This window comes from Mauremys mutica, chromosome 7 (genome assembly GCF_020497125.1).
Source record: "Mauremys mutica isolate MM-2020 ecotype Southern chromosome 7, ASM2049712v1, whole genome shotgun sequence".
Lineage (NCBI taxonomy): Eukaryota > Metazoa > Chordata > Testudines > Geoemydidae > Mauremys > Mauremys mutica.
Genome location: NC_059078.1, coordinates 75,466,685 through 75,488,845, shown reverse-complemented (window position 1 = coordinate 75,488,845; position 22,161 = coordinate 75,466,685). Strand labels below are relative to the sequence as shown.

Genomic DNA, 22,161 nt, shown 5'->3' with positions numbered 1-22,161 from the left:
TGTACCCGAACTATTGCCAGCGTTCCCCCACTAGGGGGGTACGCTAGAGACTCCTGCCGGCGCTCCCCTGCCTGAGGGCGCGCTGCCGACTATAGCCAGCGTTCCCCTGTTAGAGGGGTAGGCTAGAGACTCCTGCCGGCGCTCCCCTGCCTGAGGGGCGTGCTGCGAACTATTGCCAGCGTTCCCCTGTTAGAGGGGTACGCTAGAGACTCCTGCCGGCGCTCCCCTGCCTGAGGGGCGCGCTGCCGACTATAGCTAGCGTTCCCCTGTTAGAGGGGTACACTAGAGACTCCTGCCAGCGCTCCCCTGCCTGAGGGGCGCGCTGTGAACTATTGCCAGCATTCCCCTGTTAGAGGGGTACGCTAGAGACTCCTGCCGGCGCCCCTGTCCGAGGGGCGTGCCACGGACCCCTTCCCCGCCGGCGGCGGCGGGAACCAAGGCCGCCCGGCTTACAAGGCCCAAAGTAAATTAACGGCTACAGCACAGTAAGGCTTAGATAGATAGATAGATAGATAGAATTAGATAAGATAGAGGGGGTGTATGGGGATAGATAGATAGATAACAGGAGAGGGGGTGGGTATATGGATAGATAGATAAACTGACATTTGTTGCCTCATAATAAGTAAGTAAAAATACATTTGTTAGTCTATAAGATGCCACAGAACGTTTTGCCACTTTTACAGATCCAGACTAACAGGGCTACCCCTCTGATATAAAGGCATATTAGTAATTAATAATTATGATATTATGCTGTGAGCTTTTTTAAACCAGTCTGAATCCAGAGATATCTATTGCTTGAGTTACCCCTAATGTACATCAATGTATGTGTGACCCTATAGGTGAGGACGCGAGCACTACTTCTGACTAACACTTCCCATTATTAAGACCATGTTTCCATTTGCTTATAACTTTGCTAAATTTTTATATGCCAGGTGTCTAGCCTCAAGCTGTTTTTTTTTTAATTTTCAGCCAAAAATGATTTATGCATTTCCAGTAACGAGGGTAAAGAAAGGCACATCGCTTTGCCTATGTTAAAAAATTCTGGTAACCTTTTTGTTGAATTGGTGCCCACAGGCTGTGGCTCAAGGATTTGAAATGTGTCAGGGCTTTGATTCAGGAATGTGCCTTTTGTCTGCCCTATGAAAATCTGCCCAAATTTGGCCAAGTTATAAGCCCTTTGACAAATTGCAGTTTACACACATGCTTATTAGAAACCTGCTAGAGTTCCACAACTAAAATTTCACAAAGAGTCCTTTGGAAAAATGGTGACTGATCAGGAAATTAAAGTCCCCGTATCATGATGCATACAAACAGAGGGCTGAACCTTAGTTGGAAAGCTACCTTGACTAAAGCTAACTCAGTTATATTCTTGTAATAATAGTGTTTTTGTGCCTGTGTGTGTATATATAATTACATGCTTAGAGATTTCTTGTTGTTTCCTTGTTTAAATTTCTGATTACACACATCCCATGGCAAATACAGAATGGTGAAACACCAATCACAGAATTCATCCTTCTGGAATTTGGGGATCTGGATCTCCAGAAACTGCAGTTTCCTCTCTTCCTGCTCTTTGTAGTGATCTACATTTTGCCCATGGCTGGGAACCTCACCATTGTTGTGGCTGATCGGCACCTTCACACCCCCATGTACTGCTTCCTGGGGAACTTGTCCTGCTTTTGGAGACCTGCTACAGCTCCACCATCCTGTCCAGGATGCCAGCGAGTCTCTGGCCTGGGGACAGAACCGTTTCCATTAGCAGCTGCATCTTGCTGTTTTACTTCTTTGGTTGCCTTGGCAGCTGGTACCAAGTGTTTCTTCTGATCCATGATGTCTTATGACTGGAATTTACACCAGGTCTTTTTCTGTGGTCCTAAGGAAATTGACCATTTCTTTTGTGATTTCACCCCATCAGGACTGGCTCTAGGCACCAGCAAAGCAAGCACGTGCTTGGGGCGGCACATTTCCAGGGGCTTCATTCTGGCCATCCTTTTTTTTTTCCTTCAGAAAAATCCACCGATGTATGAAAAAAATAATACATGAAGATCAAAAAAATCTCCAGTCGTGCGATAGGAGCGTGATGTGAAAAATATTGTGTCACTCATAATGTGAACGTGCGTAAATGTGTAAATGGTGTTAATGGTTATTGATTACTTAAATCAGGAATCATGATTACTTGTGTGTACTGTGCCGCCCTATCGGCGCCATTCATACCAATTTCCATGTCACATCAGTGCCAGTGGTTATAGGGCTAATATGCTGGGACAAAAACAAAAATGACTTTCCGGTGCTGCCTACCGTCAACAAAGAGAGAAATGGCAAAAAGGATTAGAAAAAACTTATCTCGTACTTCAAATAAGTATTTTTAAAAATCGACAATCAAGGAGAAAGCTCTAAGCAATGCACTGAAAGTGATTATTCATCAACTGATGAAGACCAATCGAGCCAAAGATTACCTTTATCAACTGATAAAGACGAACAACAATCCAACCAAAGATTATCTTCGCTAACTGATAAAGATGAACAATCACAATCTATCCAAAGATTTACTTCTTCAGCTGAAGAGTCCAGAAATGAAGAACTGTTATCCAAATCTAAAACTGAAGAACAATTATTGGAAGGTGGAGAGATTGACATAGGATCGGATCCAAGTACATGGCCGACAATAATTACTGATGCAATGCTAATTATTATTGTGAAAAAACGTCCTTCAAAACTAGATTCTACATTTGAATATCCATTTAATGAGTCGAATCGTCGATTTATGCCATCCAGTATGAAGAAAAAAATGAAAAATGTGGATGTAGCGGGGTAGTTACCTGCTCCAGCCCTGACAGGGTTAAAATCAGCCCTGGGAGGGGGATGGAGGGCTGGGAGAACAGCCCAGGATGAGTGGGAAGCAGGCTCAGCTAGGGCCACGTCCCAATTAGGGCCTGGCTGGCCCTATAAAGGCTTGAGCCAGGAGCTCAAGCAAACAGTCTCTCTGGCTGTAGAGGGAGATGGGCCTGGCTGCAGGGAGCTAGAGAACAGGGTACCTGAGTGGAGCAGGTCTGGGGAAGGCAGAGGAGCTGGGGAGCTCCAGCCTGGAAAGCCCCAGGCTGCGGCCTAACATTGGGCTAATAGGTACTGAGGGTTACAGAGGGCAGCCCAGGGGGTAGGCAAAGGCAGCAGGTCCAAACCCAACCTTGTCAATGATGAATAGGCTGATACTGCAATCTGCCCCAGGATGTGGGGACTAGACAATGACTGGCCTTATACTGAGGTGAGGTGGGTATAGTGTGTGTGTGTGGGGGGGTTCCCCCAGGGAGGGGAGACCCTAAGACTGAGGGGTTACTGCCAGGGGGCAGTGCCCCAGATAACAGGGCACCAGGTCCCTGAGGGAACCGGGGGCCAAGCTGTAGCAGATCACCAGCCTGCAGGGGGTGCGCCCGGATGCTGGAAGAGCTAATTCCCTGAGACCACCAGCAGGAGGCGCCGGAGGGGTGAGTCCGCACGCTTACAGGGGACCATAAAATTAAATGAGTACACTAATAGGAAATTGTTTTATTTCACTAACTACAAATTCTCTGTTTTCATTTTTTAAATTTTAAACAGTGAAAAAGAAAAAAAATGCAAAGTGCAAATGTGTCAAAGCCAAAAAAAAAGGGGGGGGGGATTGTTTTTGCTTGGGGTGGCAAAAAACCTAGAGCTGGCCCTGGTTCACACAGACCAGAGTTCCTAAAGATGCGAGCGTCATGTATCTTTCCCGGCCATCTCACGTTGATGTTGGTGAAATATCCCTTGTGATCCACCAGTGCTTGCAGCACCATTGAAAAGTACCCCTTGCAGTTTATGTACTGGCTGCCTTGGTGCTCCGGTCCCAAGAATAGGGATATGTGTTCCGTCTATCGCCCCACCACAGTTAGGGAATCCCATTGCAGCAAAGACATCCACTATGACCTGCTAAGTTCCCAGAGTCACTATCCTTGATAGCAGCAGCTCAGTGATAGCATTGGCTACTAGGATCACAGCAGCCCCCACAGTAGATTTGCCCACTCCAAATTGATTCCCAACTGACTGGTATGTCTGGTGTTGCAAGCTTCCAGAGGGCTATTGCCACTCACTTGTGAACTGAGAGGGCTGCTCTCATCTTAGTATTCTTGTGCTTCAGGGCAGGGGAAAGCAAGTCACAAAGTTCCATGGAAGTGCCCTTATGCATGTAAAAGTTTTGCAGCCACTGGGAATTATCCAAGACCTGCAACACTATGCAGTCCCACCAGTCTGTGCTTGTTTCCCGGGCCCAGAATTGGCGTTCCACCACATGAACCTGCCCCATTACCACCATGATGTCCAAATTGCCAGGGCCCATGCTTTGAGAGAACTCTGTTTCCATGTCCTCATCACTCTTGTCACCACGCTACCGTTGCCTCCTCGCCTGCTGTTGAAGTTTCTGGTGCTGCATATACTGCAGGATAATGCGCGTGGTGTTTTACAGTGCTCATAACTGCCACGGTGATCCAAGTGGGCTCCATGCTTGCTGTCGCATGGCGTCTGCGCGGAAAAAAGGCATGAAATGATTGTCTGCTGTTGCTCTCATGGAGGGAGGGGCGACTGACAACATGGCTTACAAGGAATTAAAATCAACAAAGCGGGTGGGTTTTCATCAAGGAGAAACACACACAACTGTCACACCGAACCCTGGCCAGTCATGAAAAAGCCTCTGTGATGCTCAGCGCGCCTTGCTGTGCTCTTCTAATCGCAAACAGCCTAGTCAGCAAACAGCGCCAGAGAGCTTTTAAATGTCCACCATTCTGCACTTGCTCAGCCTATAGTTGAACTGCTCCTTACTACTATCCAGGCTTCATGAGCCATGGGAGCAAGGGGTAGGCTAGGGTAGGTATGATCGCGTGGTGCTGCCGGCTGGGAGAGCAGCCTGAGGCAAAAGCCTCCAGCTGGCATGATATTCCAGGCAGGACTGAATCTCCATTAGATGAAACTTAAAGAAGAGAATGACCTGGAGTGACTCACATTTATGTCCAGGCACCCCCAACCAACCTCACCGAGGTTGGCCAGGAGCACCCATGTCTGCCCAAACGCCCCTGACCGACCTCACCAAGGTCAGCCAGAAGCACCCATGAGACGACGACGGTTAACAGTCGTACTGCACCCTCTGCCGCCGGCAAGGCAAGGAGATGCTGCTGTGTAGCAATGCAGTACCACATCTGCCAGCAGCATCCAGGAGACATACTATGACAGTGAGCTGAGCGGGCTCCATGCTTGCTGTGGTATGCCGTCTGCACGGGTAACCCAGGAAAAAAGGCAAGAAACGATTGTTTGACGTTGCTTTCACGGAGGGAGGGAGGGAGAGAGAGAGGGGGGACCAGATGACATGTACCCAGAACCACCCGCGACAATGTTTTTTTCCCATCAGGCATTGGGAGCTCAACCCAGAATTGCAATGGGCGGTGGAGACGGCGGGAACTGTGGGATAGCTACCCACAGTGCAACGCTTCTAAAGTTGATGCTAGCCTCGGTACCATGGACGCACTCCGCCGACTCAATGCGCTTAGTGGGGACACACACAATCGACTGTATCAAATCGATTTCTAAAAAATTGACTTCTATTAAATCAACCTAATTTCGTAGTGTAGACATACCCATAGTTTGTTAAGTTAGATATTAGTTTGCATTTTACCTTTTATTTCTTTGTAACCAATTCTGACTTTTATCCATCATTACACGTAATCATTAAAAATCTATCTTTCTGTAGTTAATGAACTTGTTTTATTGTTTCATCTAAGCCAGTGTGTTTTGGAATGAAGTGTTTGGGAACCTCCACTTAAGATAACAGGGTTTGTGCATATCATTTTCTATTAATAAAGTGATAGACTTTCTATCAGCTTGTATTGTCCAGAAGGAAAGAAGTAGGCAGTACAAGACCCACATTTCTGGAGACAAGTCTGGGACTGGGAATTTGCTGGTGTCACTCTCAGGAGTGGCTGGCTAGAAGCACTCATGTAATTCAGCTAAGAGTATGTTGCATGCTACAGGCTGTGTGTGAACAGACCAGGGAGTGGTTTCTCTCACAGCAAAGCAGTGTAAAAGGCACGCCAATTGGAGAGGTTAGGGGACACAGCTGTTCAACCATCTAGATTGTAACCCGGGGAATGTCACCGTCCACTTCCCTCCTCTTTTGCTCATTTTCTCCATGTGTTGTCCAACTACATGCAGGATGTTTGGGGCATGGATAGTTTTTTGGTTACGTGGGTATGTTGCCCTACAGCAATCCCAGTAATAATAATTGATTGTCCCATTTCACTTGCTTCAGTGCATCTGTCATTCGTCGGTACTGCCAGCCCAAAAATTATGAGTCAGGTCCTAAAATAGCTTTAGTTTGGATTAAAAATCATGGGATTTAAAAATATAATACATTTGGGGTACTTTTTATATGCCTCATGATCTTTGAACCTGTAGGATTCACATTCTCAAGTCTTTTCCTGCAATCATCATGGCTAATTCTTGGGTAATCAGCTGACTTCAGAATCTGGAGCTTTAAAATCCCCCTCCAAAAAGCATGAGATGTGATAAAGTCAAGAGAGTTGTCAACACTGAGACTCCCCTCTCCCAGCCCCCTCACATGTGAGTTTTAGAAACAATCAGATGATCTAGCACAATAGATGTCTGTTCTTGGAACTTTTCCATTATAATAGACAGCAGGATCCTCCAGTGGCTGCTAATGTGATGCAGGCTTTTGTCATTCCCATTCCATACTGCTCAAATTCTGTTTCCTTTCATTGACAGCCCCCATCTTTGTTTCCGCAAAGCTTAAAAAGTCTGGGGAATTACATATACCTATTCGCTTTAGACAGCTTCAAATCATTAAGTAATAAATTGAGTTTTAATTGGCCTCTGTGGTACTGTAGCAAAAGCCTTTGACAGGTCAATATAAAATTGGACCAATGAAAAGCCCATAGTCCGTGACCAAAGCTAAGTACTTATGTACCAAGGAAATTGATGGCAGAGTGCTCTGCTTTTCTGAAAATGCAGTAGGCAGTGGGGTTACTAAACTATGATTTTTAACATAATCTTAAATTTGTATCTGAGTTTTGAGCTCTAATAATGTTGACTGAATTCTTGATTGGATGTTTTGTGGATGATGTGGAAATGAATCTCTAAACATACTTCACATGTTTTCAAACACCTTACCTTAGCATCTCCCTAGGGTTCAGAGAGACACTAGCAGGCAAATAATACAATGATTCTCATGTTACAAGAATTTATGAATATTAATTAATATTCAAAACACACTGTGAGGTGGCATTATTTGAATAGTACAGATAGAGATACTGAGACATCCACAGGTTAAGTGACTTGTCCAACTCCCACAATGAGTCAGTGTCCGCTGGGAATAGAACCACAAGCAGCCTGGCTCCCAGTGCCCTGCCTGACCACTTAGCCACATTCGATAAAATATCTTGCTTTTGAAAACCCCTGTGCAGTGACATTTTCTTCAAAAGGTGAAACTCCTGCAACCACAAAACTGAAACCTTCCCATAAAATCTAGGTTTATGTTTTGTCTTGTGCTCATGAAAGTGTTAATGTTGCTTTAAAAATATTTTTATAAGCTCTCTTTTTATATCTATGCACTCTGGTATAAGGCCTCATCACTGCTCAGGCTCTTCAGCTCTGTCTAGTCAGTGATCTCAGCTCTGTCCTGAAAGGCTCATCCTGTCTGGAAGGAAAGTCATAATTCAGTCTCCCTATTAGTTTAGGTCTAAGCCTCTAAAGCATAGAGGCTGCCAGTAGTGATAAACTGTGCCAGTTATGCTTGGTGGCTTTATAATATTGAATGAAATGTCCGCTTCAAACTCATTTTATTTAGTATGTAGAGTGATCATGATCCATACTCCCAAAACTGCATATGGAATGCGTTCTGCTCTGATCCAGATCTCCTCTTACTACAGCATCCAACATAGTGCAATGGGAGTATAGCAGGTAAGAGGAACCGGAGGGACTGCAAAAGTGGGGGGCCCAGCACGAGCCCACAATGCCACTCACTCAAACTTGCCATAGCTGCCCTCCTCTCATGCTGCAGGGAAGATGCTCTGCCATTACCCCACACAGCTCTGGTTGGGGGCTAAATGGGGGGCCTGGGACCCCTGCCCCAGCACTGCACCCCTGCCAAGTTCATGTTCTCAAAGTGGGGGTCATGTGCCCCTCTGTTTAAAAAAAGGTGTGTGTGAGGAGGAAACCAAGCAATTACCTTTCCTCTCCTGGCTATGGCACGTATGAGCAGGATTTGCCAGGAGTAAATTTCACACTTTCCCAAACTTTCTCATAAATCCTCAGACATATTTTTTTTCAACAGCCAGCAATGATAATATGACAAAAACCCTGCAAATCCATGAGCACTAAGATACATGCAGAAAATCTCTCACTATACTAAGTAGGATATGTAATTACCTTAGGAACTGCTCTAGGATTAGTGCTATGCAGTCAGAACTCAGGTTCCCTCTGACCATCTCCACCTGTCTTCCTCAGTTGCACAGCTGTATATTGAAGAGATATTTAATAATACTGCTTATTACTTATGGAGCTCTTCATGCAAGGATCTCAAAGCTCTTTACAGGGAGGGTTATGTAGCATTATCCTCATTTTACAGATGGCAAAACACAGGACACAGAGAGTCACTAGGACAGAAAAGAACCTAGGTCTTCTGAAACCTATCCAAATGTTGGGATCCACCGCATCACGCCATCTCATTTAAATAATACAATCAGCAAAGCATGAATGGGAGGGAGAGTTGGGGAAATGTGGGGGGGCTTCTATAATGAGCACAGGCCTGAGCTGGGGAGCACAGCACAATGTGGATGACAATGGCCAAGTAAACACAAGAGCAGACAGCTGCTCAGAGTCTCAGATCAATCGTTCACCTTCTTTCCAAATCCCCAATATTAATTTCCTTGAAAACTATCTAATGGAATTTTGGCTGCCAGTGGATCAATGGTTAATGTGAACAATAAATGGGAAACCAGTCTTGTTCCCCTTGATCATGTAAACTCTCATAATTATACCCATGAACCCTTATATTTCCTCAGTATGGTAGGAAATAGAAAAATCCAGGCAATGAATGTTTAAGGGAAGTTCAGAGCCACCTATACTGTGAACAAGAATCACCTGCCAAGACTGTCACACACTTCTTCAGCATTGTGGATGCAATGTTTCCAAATGGCCACTACCAAGAAAAGAATTGATTGTTACTCAGTTTGTTACTAGAAATGACCCCTATATCCAGTCAATCTGTCATCTTAATGGATTCAATACCTAAGCACCATGTGGTTTTCAAAGCTGTTGTAAGATGTTGGATATTTTACATTAATGCTTTTGCTAAAGGTTTGTTTAGTGGGGGGCTGAGAAGGCGAAAGGGGTGAACGTGGGAGGAATGTGTTTAAAAATTATAAACCTGCTGTACAACAAGTTTGGAGAATGGCTTCAAAGGATTCCATTAAAAATAGATATGGGGCCAGAACAAAAGTAAACAGAAGAAGCTGTTTAGTTATTGCAGAATAACCCAGTAGGAGCAATGCATCTAAGAGAACTTTAACTTTGAGGCACAACATGGTGTTGATTAGTGCAAATAAAGCTCTAAGAGAAGCACCTTTCAGCAATTACAATCAGACATTGCCACTGGGGCTTCAAAAGCTTCATTAGCAAACCCCCTCCCAAAGCGAGCTAAAAATCTTAAAAATCAATTGCTCAAGAACTTTTTTGCATACTATTATTTGTGCATGGTTATTTTCTTTTAAATTAAAATTTAGGAATATAATTACACACATTCATGAAGAATAAAAAATCATAATGGCCCATCCCCGAATCCTGAAAATAAATGAAGCATGTGATATAGAATAAAAGGGTAAAAATTTCTTTCTGAATGTATGGAGTTGCATTGATGTTTTACAATCATTTAAAAGAAACTGTAAAATCTGAAAAATGAAAGTTCATTTAGACATTGTTTAGGGGAATACTAGAGAAACACTCAGTAAAGAACATAATTCCATGTTTTTGTTAGGGCTGTCTGATTAATGGCAACTTTATCTTTCTTAGGTCCTGATCTTACAACACTTAAGGATGTGTGTGCATAACTTTACTTTTGTGTAGGCCCACTGAACTCTATGGGACTATTCATATGAGTAAAAGTGCACACTTACTAAAGGCTTGCATCCTGAAATTTCGAAAAGGAATAAGGAACTGTTGTGAATGGCACCAGTATTAGACATGTTTGCACCCCAAGCAGAAGCACCCAGTAACTCCACCAAAACCATTTAGGCCAAAAACCTTTCTCCACTCCTGCTGTCACAGAGGTTGTTCAACTACTAGAATTTCTAGTTAAAAAGAAGTGCTCACGTATTTCCAGTTTTTTACTATCAATTGTTCATGACACGCTATCAAATTTTTAAAACATTAATTTCCATACCAACTTGTAAAAAAGTTTTTGCTGTTTATTATGGAGCAACAACCAGCATGACTCTACCTATCGCATCACTGAAGGGGGTTTTCAATTATGTCAGCATATTTCTGGGAAGAGGGTTTGCTAACTTATGCTGCTTCTGTTGGCTGGCTTTGTGTAAACTGTTGGTTACTGTTTTTGATTTAACTTCTCAGTTATAAACCTGAGAGTTTTAAGATAAATAGTTATTTGGAAGGTGGAGGACATTCCCCATCTGACTATAGTTATTTTAGAAGTCAAATTTTGAACTTAAGTTACTTAACAAGATAAAGGTTGCCAAAGTCAAAATGTAAGTGTGTGACACGCCTTTAATTTCAGTAGCATGCACATCACAAAATGCTGCAATCTACACTTGTGCTTTTGACGCTTAATCCTTAATGACAAATAGTGACCAAAACTTGAAAGAAGGACCAGCAAAGAGTTGCATGAACTTTGGTTTCTTTTTTTTAATGTATGGCACATCTAAAAAATATTGTCTTCCTTCATGACATTGCCTTCACAGAACCATGTTGTAAGAGTGGCATGCCTGGCCACAGAACTATTTAGAGCAGTAAGACCATCAGGAGTAGAAGTAGGGATGTGAGTGTGTGTGTGTATGTACTTTGCACCTCACATTTCATGCACCAAAGGTGTGTGTATGCCCTTCTCCTCTTCTGAGTAGTTCTGTATTTACATTTTTTAAATAGTTAGATTCTCTAGTCAGTTGTAGCGTAGCTGGTTTTAGCAGTTATTCAGGTTAAAATTGCTATTGTTCTCGCAGTGCTTCTGGGGTAGGCCAGTGTTTCTCAACGGCCAGCCTGTGGACCGGTGTAGGTCCCTGAGATCTCCCTGACACAGTTTAGGAAGGCAGCAAGCTGGTTCCTGGTATCAAAAAGGTTGAGAAATAAGGCTACTGCAGCAGACTTGAGTAACCAGATGGAATGTCCCATTTTAGGGATATACATGTCTTGACTTTTCTACTCTAAATGGATTAATGACTAGAGTCATGACTGCTACAGTGTGGCTCTGCATAGGAAACATATTTTCAGAACAACAGTTGCTTGATAAGTAACCTAATTTTTATAGTAATCCACTTAAGGGGGAAGGTATTTTTCAGATTTGTTATCTTCATTTTCCACTGCAAACATAATGTACTTTTAACAATGGTGTTTTCAGCTGGAATGGTACAGTCCGCAAATTCAGGATGGAGAACAATTCAGTAGCTTTCTTTTTGGTGACTAGATAAAGATACCGTGAACAAACACCACATTTAAATCTAGCCACAGATATGAGTCTAGCTACTGGCTGAAAAATGACCATACATTTGAGCAGCAAGTAGCTCACACTCCACAATCATTGTTAAATTTGCATGAGAGTCACATTGTAAGCAGTAAAGTGCCTGGACTGATTTTTGTTGGGGATCTTCTGATAACCAGGAAATCCAGATCTCCTGTAGAAATTAGCCTTTAGAAAAGAAGGTAAATTCTAGGAAGTCGGATATTTTATTACCTGTATGACAGACAAAGTTAGGACTGAAGGATCCAATGTAATCAAACACATTTTTACATAATAAAAGTAACTAATTTATGAAACTCACTGTATTTCCTTAATTAACTCAAATACTAGAGATAATTGAAGGAATATTGGCCCAGATCCTCAAAAGTATTTAGGCTCCTTACTTGATTTCATTGAAATCAATGAAAATTAGGAATTTAAATATCTGAGTCATTATGCCTTTATACTGGATGGCAAAACTTGATAACCTATAAAACTAGTAACCTAAAGCAAACAAAATACATTGGGGTGAACTCCTGAGCTCACTAAATCAATAGGAGTTTGGCCTTTGACTTTACTGTGGTAAGGAATGCCTACTGAACTTGGCTGTATATTTCAAAATTGCTTAGATCCTAAAGTGACTCAACTCTAGAGTCACTCAAATTTACTAAACATAAGAAGGGAATGTGTTGGCTACACAGTGGAAACAATTAATATATAATTATGTCTGTTAGACTAAAAATTAAAGTTGTAGCGAAAAAAACACGGAGTTAGGATTGGGTATTTGTCATAGAAATCGCTTGCTTTCACTAAGAACCTGTCAGTTGCTGCTCAGTGTAATTTGGTTCTTTCTAAAATGATGGTATGAACCGCAGGGTGATAAGTATGTGTACAATCAATATATTCTCACCCTAATGTATATACACGCTCCAGGCAGGGCGGGTGCAAGGATGTTTCACACCCTAGGTGAAACTTCCACCTTGCTGCTGTAGTGTGTTTGCAGTTCCCATCTGGAGATGTGCCTTGCTTTAAATGAGAAAGAATATTTAACTTACTTTAGATTGTATTCATAATGCAATTACATATAACAAACACATTGAGAAATAAATATTTTTATTTATTTTTATATTTTAATTTAAAATGGAATTTCTATGCTGGAGTTCAGGAAACTTTGTTAATCATTGTAGCAGAAACAGGAATATAAGAACAATAAAGTGTTTTAGAAAATAAATATCTATCTTTCAGGAGGGGAAGTTATTAATGAGATTGTCCTTCTCAGAGTAGTCTGAATCCAGACCACCTCTAATGAGAATATTCTTTGAAGAAAAAAGCATACGGAGAAGTCATGGTGTGTTAAAAAAAGAGTTGTGTGAGGCAATTAACTACTGGAACTGCAATGGTGACCACAAGTAGTTGTCAATCTGGCAGGCAGAACTGATGTACAAGAAAGCAAGTAAGGATAGTTGTGAGGAATTATAGTAGCTTATATTCTATGACGGATATTCATTTTGAGTCTGCTTTTATAGTCAAAGGAGGTGCCATCAACAGACTACTGAACTGCTCTGTTATTGGAATAATGCCAGCTACCAAGTGGCACTTCTTCCCATAGTCAATGAATAGTACACAGTGAAACAAAGAGCCGAATTATGCCTTCCCTTACACAAACACAGCTCCCAGTGAAGTCGATGGGTGCTATGGTGCATATCCAAAGACAGAATTTGAACCTAGTTTGGTCAACCAATGGAACTGAATTGGGGATGTACAGGAAAAAAAATGGATAACTGTTCATTAGAAAGCACATCTGGAAGTTACAACTAGAAACCCCTTCTCCCTCCCCCTCCCTTGGATAATTGGTCTTAAGAAAAATAAATCTTTTGGGCTGAATATCTTCCACTTCTAGCCCACACAGCATGCAATTACAAATGTTAGACTGTTATCTCTAACAATAACTATTTGGCATGGCTGTCATAGAACCATAGGACTGAAAGGGACCTTGAGATGTCTTCTAGTCCAGTCTCCTGCATTCAAGGTAGGACTAAGTATTATCCAGGGTAGACGGTCCCTGACAGGTGTTTGTCTAATCTGCTCTTAAAAATCTCCAGTGAGGAGATTCCACAACCTGCCTAGGCAATTTATTCCAGTGCTTAATCACCCTGACAGTAAGAAAATTTTCCTAATGTCCAATCCAAACTGCCCTTGCTACAATTTAAGTCCATTGCTTCTTGACCTATCCTCAAGATTGAGCTGTTGATTTTTTTAATGTCCATGGGCAAAACTCATCCTCAGTGTAACCTCATTTACTTCAGTATTGAGTTTAAACTGGGCGACTTCAAAGGACTTACACCACTTGTGAACTGGCTCCATAGCTTCTGACACTTGGGACTTTTGTGTGCTATTGTTCTGCACATGGAACCTCCATTCAAGTCAGCTAGAGCTTTATGTAGAAATCATAGCAAGATAAGTAGGTATCCTATTCAGCAGGCAAGTAGGATGTATGATGAAGTAGGTCAATGGTTACACAGATTTTGAGTCATAATAAAATAGTCCAGAGGACTTCACAGGAGTTCATTAGACAGCATGGGATCAGTAACATTACAGGCACACAAAGGACCAGATTGGTGGACTTCAAATACAGGAAAAGAAGTGGAAGCATTGCAAGCAGTTCCCCAAAACTTCAAGACAATGTCTGTGGAGGGTAGAGGTAGGCAATGAAAGAAACAGGTGCCTAAAAGGAGAGAGCTATAAAGAAGCAAAGGGGGAAGCAAATAGCTACAATAAGTATAAACAGGTTGTTGTGTGCCCCAAGACAAACTGAAACAATTAAATGTAGAAGCCTGATCTTACAACATAGGGCTAGATCATCTTTCTACATAAAAACCCATGAAAAAGGAAATTTGCTGCAAAAATTGTGCAGAGTTCAGAGAGCAGAATAAGCACTTTGGCCCAGATCCACAAAGATATTTAGGCTCCAAACTTCCATGGAAATCAATGGAAGTTTGGAGCCTAAATACCTTTGTGGACCTGGGTCTTAGATGATGAAGATGGTATGTTTCTCTGAGCATATATACCATGCTCATCAGTCTACTATCTAAATGTTTATTAGGCATACCTGCTTTCACGTGAAGTTAATGGGAGTTCTGTAAGGCTTTGACGACACTACATCTTTTAATTGAGTTTATAATCAGTGTAACATGATTGCCTCTAAACAAGGCTTGTGCCTGCTTGCAATAAGATTAAAACTTGGTTAGTAACTATGGCAGCTAACAGTGTTTCATTCATTGCCAGCAGAGTAGACTATCATATGGCTGTTTTCATGTAACTGGTCAGCAAATTTTTTGTTTTGCAATGACAACAGGATCTACTAACCAGTTTGGCTGGTCCACCTCCCTCCCAGATCTGTGTGGCAGAACATCACTGAGTGCATCACTTCATAAGCTGCTCCATGTGCTTAACCCCTGAGAACTCTACCCCCGCTCTAAAGCTCATTTCACAAGAGTATTTTAACTTACATTAACAATACTAATAATTATTCAAAATATGACAATTGCTTGAAAATATTCATAGTTGGTAGAACTAGTAAGATAGTAATGAAGATTTATAATTTATCTAATTTAACTGATTGTGAGGACCAAGACATTTTTTATTTCAAGGAAAAATATGTTCCTGTTTTCTAATCAGCAAAATTAGAGTGAACTATCAATTGCTGTAATAACCAAGGGACCTAATCTGATTCTGGGGTCATTTAAAATACATTACAGTAGAAAGACTCATATAAAACCTGCCAGTGCTCCTTCCTGTCTGAGATTTTGCTTATTACTGCAGTCAAGTTGGCCCTGATTAAATCATTTTTTGTAACACACTCTTTGCATAGAATAACTTATGATTCCCTCGCTATCCCCCTTCCCTTCTTATCCAGGTACAATTTTTTCCATTATTCCATCCAACCTCAATTTGCCCAGAAAATTATGAAGCATGTGGATATTTATGCCATGGTGTCAATTGTAAGCTGAGGTAACAATTTTAGCTGGCTCTATTGATGATTGACCTTGGTTGCATGTTATTTTGTAGTTTTATCAAGGACAGTTGAAATAACAAATATACAACTTTATTATATAATCAAGGAAAGTACATAAATATTTGTAGCTTGAAGAAATCCAGTAGAGAAGAAGCCTGGAACACATTCTTCAAAAAATAATGACAGCAGGAGGAAAAATCAAAATCTTTTTGCTATACTGTCCTGTACTGTATTTTCAGGCACATAAAACAGGGCTAATCATATAATTATAAGGACTTAGACATGTTTCCAATCATTTTGTCAAGGTCTAGAACTGTCTCATTTCAGTCCATTTCCCATACTAATATTGGATAGAAAAGCATAAATGTCCTCAAAACATTTTATATCTCTTTTATGTAGCTTTTGGTAATTCATTCCCACTATTCCAGTAAAGACCTTGTGTATTAAATCTTCCTGCTTTCCTCTCATTTTCCAGCCATATTTCTTATCTACTCATTAGTCACACATACACTTGTATTCTATCTTTAATGAAATATTGCTGGGTAAGGATCAAAGGACCCTTCTATGCCATCTGTTAGTTTAACAATGTTCTGTGTTTTGAATGAGGGCTAAGACCAAATTAAATATTTGGCTCTTGCCATGAGTTTTGAAGCTAACTGGTGTTGTTAAGAAGGCATATAGTGGCAACTTTATGGTTATAACAGTCCTTGTAGCCTTAGGATTTTGCTGCCTGAAGAAGCACTTTATGACCTCGTTGTTCTATGTAGATGCAAACAGGTCCATCTCTAGTAATCCCATCTTCCTTGCTAACCACCTGAAAAGCTCCAGGTTGAAACTACTTTCTCTCTAATTTATGTCTTGCCTAGTCGACTCTTCTATTAGAGACCTTTTAATTTGAGCTGCATGTATTGATTTTATGTTTTGTTCTATCCAACTGAGCAGCTGGGGCTCCTTCATGAGGACTGTGCTCCTGGTTTTCCTAGCTTGTTCACATATAATACTATCACGTTGTCCTTTACATGACTGTAATGGGTAGTGACAGCAGAGTGTGATACATAAGCAACACTGCCTTATAAAGTTTTCAACTAGATACATTAAATATAGGAATACAGGACTGGTGGTTAGACATCTGAATTCTACTCCCAGCTCTGAAATTGATTTGCTGTTGGACCTTGGGCAATTAACCTTACTGGAATAGATGCTGCTCTTGATCGCCCCACTCTAAATCTTGATTAGCTCTACTGAAGTCTGTGGGCCTGATCCTGATCTTTCTTACAAAGTTTTTTACAGTCGCATAATTCCATTAATTTAAGGGAGATAGTCTTGATTTACAATTGGATGAGATTAGAATCAATCATATTGAGACAACTTCTTTGGCCTGCTCCTGCTTCTTTGTGCTGCTGTTGGGGAGTAAAGGGGCCAAAGAAACTCCTGGATGTTCATAGCTAAGGACTTTTCCACTGTAAGGGAGTTCCCAACCAATGTAGAGTTTGCTCTTATATCACCTCACATACAATCCCCAGCATAGGTGGAAGCCAGGAGGGAAGAGGGGATGTGGCTGAAGCAAGCAATATTCTGGTAATCCTGAACAAGTGGATGGCACTTTGAAGGCTGTCAATAGCTGGCATAGCCTCATGTCTGCTATAAACTGTGCTGGTGTAGAGCTAGCCTGAAAACCAAAGTGCACAACTGCCTCCCTTGCTGTGTCACCTTGCTCTGAAGTACCCATCAGAGAATCTGGGCCACTGACTTCAGTAAAATTACACTGCTGTGATCAGAACTACACACTGACACAACCAAGCCTTTTGTGCCTCAGGTCAGTTATCTCATTAGCAGTAGTAAATACATATATTGCTATAGTGCCCCATTAGGACCCCATTGTGCTGAGTGCTGTACAAACACAGAAAAGAGACAGTCCCTGCCTTGAAGGTCTTACAATCTAAAGCCACAGATGGACAAAGGATAGGGGATGAAACATACAAGCAAATGATGAAGAACTGGAATGGTTGATTATCAATGATGTGGTACTTACGTCTCTTCAAGGAGGCCTGGTAAGGCTTAAACCTTTGTGGGATCCTTTGATGAGAAGGGCTTGACAAGGCACTGTAATATTATTACTAGTTGTATGGATGCTAGCAAACAACACCCTAATGTTTAAGAAGTCTCCCCCACCCCACAGGTTATGGAGCAGAGTTCTGCCATAGCTGTTTTGGTGAAGAGGAGATGGCAAACCCTGAAACCCCTCAGCTGGAGAACAGTAAGTAAGCGTGAGAGCCCATCCCAAGAAAAACAGGGTTTTCCACAAGTGCTGAGACTGACGAGGGGTTACAGCAGCATCTAGGCCAGTGGGCCGTTTATAGGGGACCTTGTGGAGAAGGAGGTGAAGACACTGCCACATGGTGGAGGAGGTAGAGACAGGTCGAGTAGCTTGAGGACAGTGAGGTAGGCCATGCAGGGGGGAGAGGGAGGGAGCTGTGGGGAAGAGGATACTAGAGAGGGAACAGCTGAGAGAAGAGGGCTCACGGAGAGAAGCAGGGGAGGGAAAAGGGGGGTCCCCTGGGCCAGAGGGGGGCGTGAGTTGCAGAGGGTCCCACAAGGCAGAGGAGGAGTTGGTTGGGTTGCCACCTCTGAGATGCAAAAAAACGGGACACCCGAGATGATCCTGAGTGCCTGGAGCAGATGCAGTTTGCGGGGGAGGATCCCATGCGGCGGAGGGGGGGGGGCGATTGGCGGAGCAGGGGTCCTGTGCGGGGGAGGGGAAGGTGGGGGAGGGGGAGGCGGTTGGCGGGGGAGGGTCCCGTGCCGCGGGGGGGAGGCGGTTGGCGGGCGAGGGTCCCGTGCGGCGGCGGACAGGTGAGCGCTCCCAGCTCTCCCGCCTTCTTTTCTCTCTTCAGCACCGCCCTGCGGACAGCGCCAGGCGCTCGCTCGCTCGCTCCCCACGCGGCCCCTCCCACCCATCGTATGATGACCTCACCGCGCCCAGCGGACGCCGCGTATAGATTCCAAGCGCGCGGCCATCCTTCGCCCACGTGACACAGGTAATTGTCCTCTCCCCGCCCGTCCCACAGACGGGAGACTCCCCGCTCCCGCCCCGCCCCGCCCTCTGGCGCTGAGGCAGTCAGGGCCGTTCTTCTGCAGTAGCGGCCCGGCAAGTGGGGGCCGCGCCGCGCCGCCCCTAGGACCTGCCGGAGCCTCCCCGCCCCTCGCACAGGTCTGTCACCCGCCCTCCTGCCGGAGCGGCCTGGGGGAGACCGTGGGGCCCTGGGCCAAAGGGGCGCCTGTCAAGGCTGTGCACCCAGGTGGGGCAGGCGGCCGGGAGAGGGGGGCAGGGGCTGCGTGGATCAGCTGGGCATGGCACGTTAGAGAAGAGACAGGTAACTCCACCTGGCTGGAGGAGAAGGATGTGCGATATCTTTGTAAAGCAGCTATTGCTTTCAATGGGCAAGGCCTGGGCATCTCGGGTATGGGTCACTCTGGGCACAGGTGGGGCCTCACGGTTTGCCCTTGGGGTGGGAAAAGGCTGGATGAAGAATAAAAATCCTCTTCAGAATTCCTTGGCCAGCAAACGCTCTTTAGGGCGTGGGGAGGCATTTTAGGGATAAGTGCCTGTTTGTTAGTGCTGCTATGCTGGTGTAATACCAAGCACAGCAGGCTTCTTACAGTAGGCTGCTTCTGGACCATGGTGGCTAAGCTGGGTGTTTATGATGATGGATTTGAGTTGTTGTGGTCTAGCCAGACACGTAATCCAAATTAATAGGGTCACCTCTGCTTTAGACAATACATATGTTTTGGACTAATGTAATTTGGCTACTACTGTGTAGTCAAGTAATCCTTGACTACTCTGTGTTGCATTGTGTGACCTCCCTATGGGTTGCAGCAGCACAACATGAAAAAGAGTAAGTAAATTGAAAAAGACAATCTAATAGTGTTGATGGAAAATCACTTTCGTATGCAAAGAGATGGAGACTTAAATGGTCATTCAAGTTTTTCTCTAAAGTTTTTTTAAAAAGTGTTGTTTTACTTTCATGATTAGAATACTGTATGTAATTACATAATACCATCTACTTCTATGGGAGGTAGTATGGCCTAGTGGATAGAGTACAGATTTGGGACTCAGAAAACCTGGATTCTATTCTCAGTGTAACCTGCTGACTGACTTCACCTTCTTGTGCTTGCTTTGTCATCTGCAAAATAAAGATGCTTTGTCATCTGGGAATAAAGATGCTTACCTCCTTTGTAAAGTGCTTTGAGACATACTGATGAAAAGCTCTATATAAGAGCTAGGTATTTACGATCTGGCACTTGGAATGGAAATACGTTTTTAATTGTGCCCTTAGGACTGATTTAATCCTGAATCTGTAAAGGAAGGTCTTCAGTGTATAGTTTTCCCCTTCTCTTATTCATCCAGGAGTTGTACTGAAAAGCAAAAGAGAATGGTAATGCTAATCATAACTTGATTACTAGCTTTTCAAAGTGAGGGCCTTTGAGTGAGAAGCCTGCAAGGCTGAAACAATTAGAGCAGTCTGTTTAGCCTTCATTATTATGCAAAATTTTGATACATCACTATGAATGTTTTGACAATCTGATTAGCTGTGATTATCCCATCTTGGGCAAGGTGAATAACAGACTGATAACATTGTTGTATTCAGTGGTCATGGTAGGTTGATGCATTTACATTTCACAAAGGAGACTAAGGGCTTGTCTTCACTACTGCATTACATTGAAGCAGCTGTGCCGATGTAGCATGTCTGGTGAAGACATGCTTATGTTGGCTGGAGAGTGCTCTCCAGTCAACATAATTACTCCACCTCAACGAGAGGTAGAAGCTATGTTGGTGGGAGAGCATCTTCTGCTGATATAGGGTTTGGCTACACTTGCAGGTGTGCAGCGCTGGGAGTTAAAACTGTCTTCGTACAGCTGTGTAGGGAAAGCGCTGCAGTGAGGCCACACTGACAGCTACCAGTGCTGCAGTGTGGCCACATTTGCAGCGGTGTTAGGAATGGTGCATTATGGGCAGCTATCCCACAGAGCACCTCTTCCCATTCTGGCGCCGTGAGTTGTGGGAAGGGGGCGGAGAGTGCGGGTCATTCTGCTTCCTGTCCCAACACCCGTGATGCATCGCTTCACATTCCAGCAATCCCTGTTTTTCCGTACACGTTTGGCGCCATCTTGCCTCTTTCAACGGTTTCTGTGCAGCGCGTTTTCTGTGGGAAATGGAGCCCGAACTGCTGAGGAGTATGCTGACGAGTCTCGCCAGCACATCATGTTTGGCAGTTGAGCTATTCCTTAAGATCCAAAGTGACAGTGAGGAGTCCGACGATGATAGCGAGTCGCGTAATGCGTACAATACGAAATTGCTTGTGGCATTCACAGACATGCTCAGCACCGTGGAATGCCACTTTTGGGCTTGGGAAACAAGCACTGAGTGGTGGGATCACGTTGTCATGGAAGTCTGGGATGATGAGCAGTGGCTGCAGAACTTTCGGATGAGAAAAGCCACTTTCATGGAACTGTGTGCTGAGCTCGCCCCCACCCTGCGGCGTAAGGACACAAGATTGAGAGCTGCCCTGCCGGTGGAGAAGCGGGTGGCTATTGCAATCTGGAAGCTGGCAACTCCAGACAGCTACCGATCGGTCGCGAACCAGTTTGGAGTGGGAAAGTCAACCATTGGAATCGTGTTGATGCAAGTTTGCAGGGCCATTAATCACATCCTGCTAAGAAGAACTGTGACTCTGGAGAATGTGCAGGACATTGTGGATGGCTTTGCCCAAATGGGTTTCCCTAACTGTGGAGGGATGATAGATGGGACGCATATTCCTATTCTGGCACCACCCCACCTAGCATCCAAGTACGTTAATCGGAAGGGGTATTTCTCCATGGTTCTCCAGGCGCTTGTGGATTACTGTGGGCGTTTCATTGACATTAACACATGCTGGCCTGGAAAGGTGCATGATGCACGCATCTTTCGGAACACTGGCCTGTTCAGGAAGATGCAGGCTGGGACTTTTTTCCCAGTCCGGAAGATCACAGTAGGGGACGTCGAAATGCCCATTGTGATCCTTGGAGACCCCGCTTACCCGTTAATGCCGTGGCTCATGAAACCGTACACAGGGAGCCTTGACAGCAGCAAGGAACGGTTCATCTACAGGCTTAGCTGGTGCCAAATGACTGTGGAGTGTGCTTTTGGCCGTTTAAAGGGGCGCTTGTGATCTCTGTATTGGAAGCTGGACTTGGGGGGGAAAGCAGCATCCCCACGGTTATATCCACGTGCTGTACCCTCCATAATATTTGTGAAGGGAAGGATGAAAGATTCAGTCAAGCATGGACCTCCGAGGTTCAATGCCTGGATGCTGAATTTGCACAGCCAGAGAGCAGGGCTACTAGAGAGGCCCAGCACAGGGCTGCAAGG

At 43.7% G+C, this 22,161-nt stretch overlaps 1 protein-coding gene and 1 long non-coding RNA gene across 5 annotated transcripts in view; one reads left to right on the top strand and one right to left on the bottom strand.

Moving 5' to 3' along the window:
* Window positions 1–8,444: 8,444 nt before the first annotated feature.
* On the bottom strand, window positions 8,445–18,478 carry LOC123373590. The gene is made up of 3 exons (XR_006580771.1): window positions 17,785–18,478; window positions 9,154–9,211; window positions 8,445–8,525 (listed from the first exon to the last, which is right to left on the bottom strand). It is a non-coding gene; the product is annotated as an uncharacterized LOC123373590 (long non-coding RNA).
* A 223-nt stretch (window positions 18,479–18,701) lies between these two features.
* OGDHL (oxoglutarate dehydrogenase L) overlaps window positions 18,702–22,161 on the top strand; it is a 123,801-nt gene continuing 120,341 nt past the window's right edge. For 2 of the 4 annotated variants that reach the window (XM_045025447.1, XM_045025442.1), the window contains exon 1: window positions 18,822–18,963. The gene's annotated coding sequence lies outside the window, so the exon portion shown is untranslated. Of the gene's footprint in view, window positions 18,791–18,821; window positions 18,964–19,040; window positions 19,127–22,161 lie in introns of those variants that run through there. The other 2 variants (XM_045025444.1, XM_045025446.1) reach the window with 2 other exon arrangements.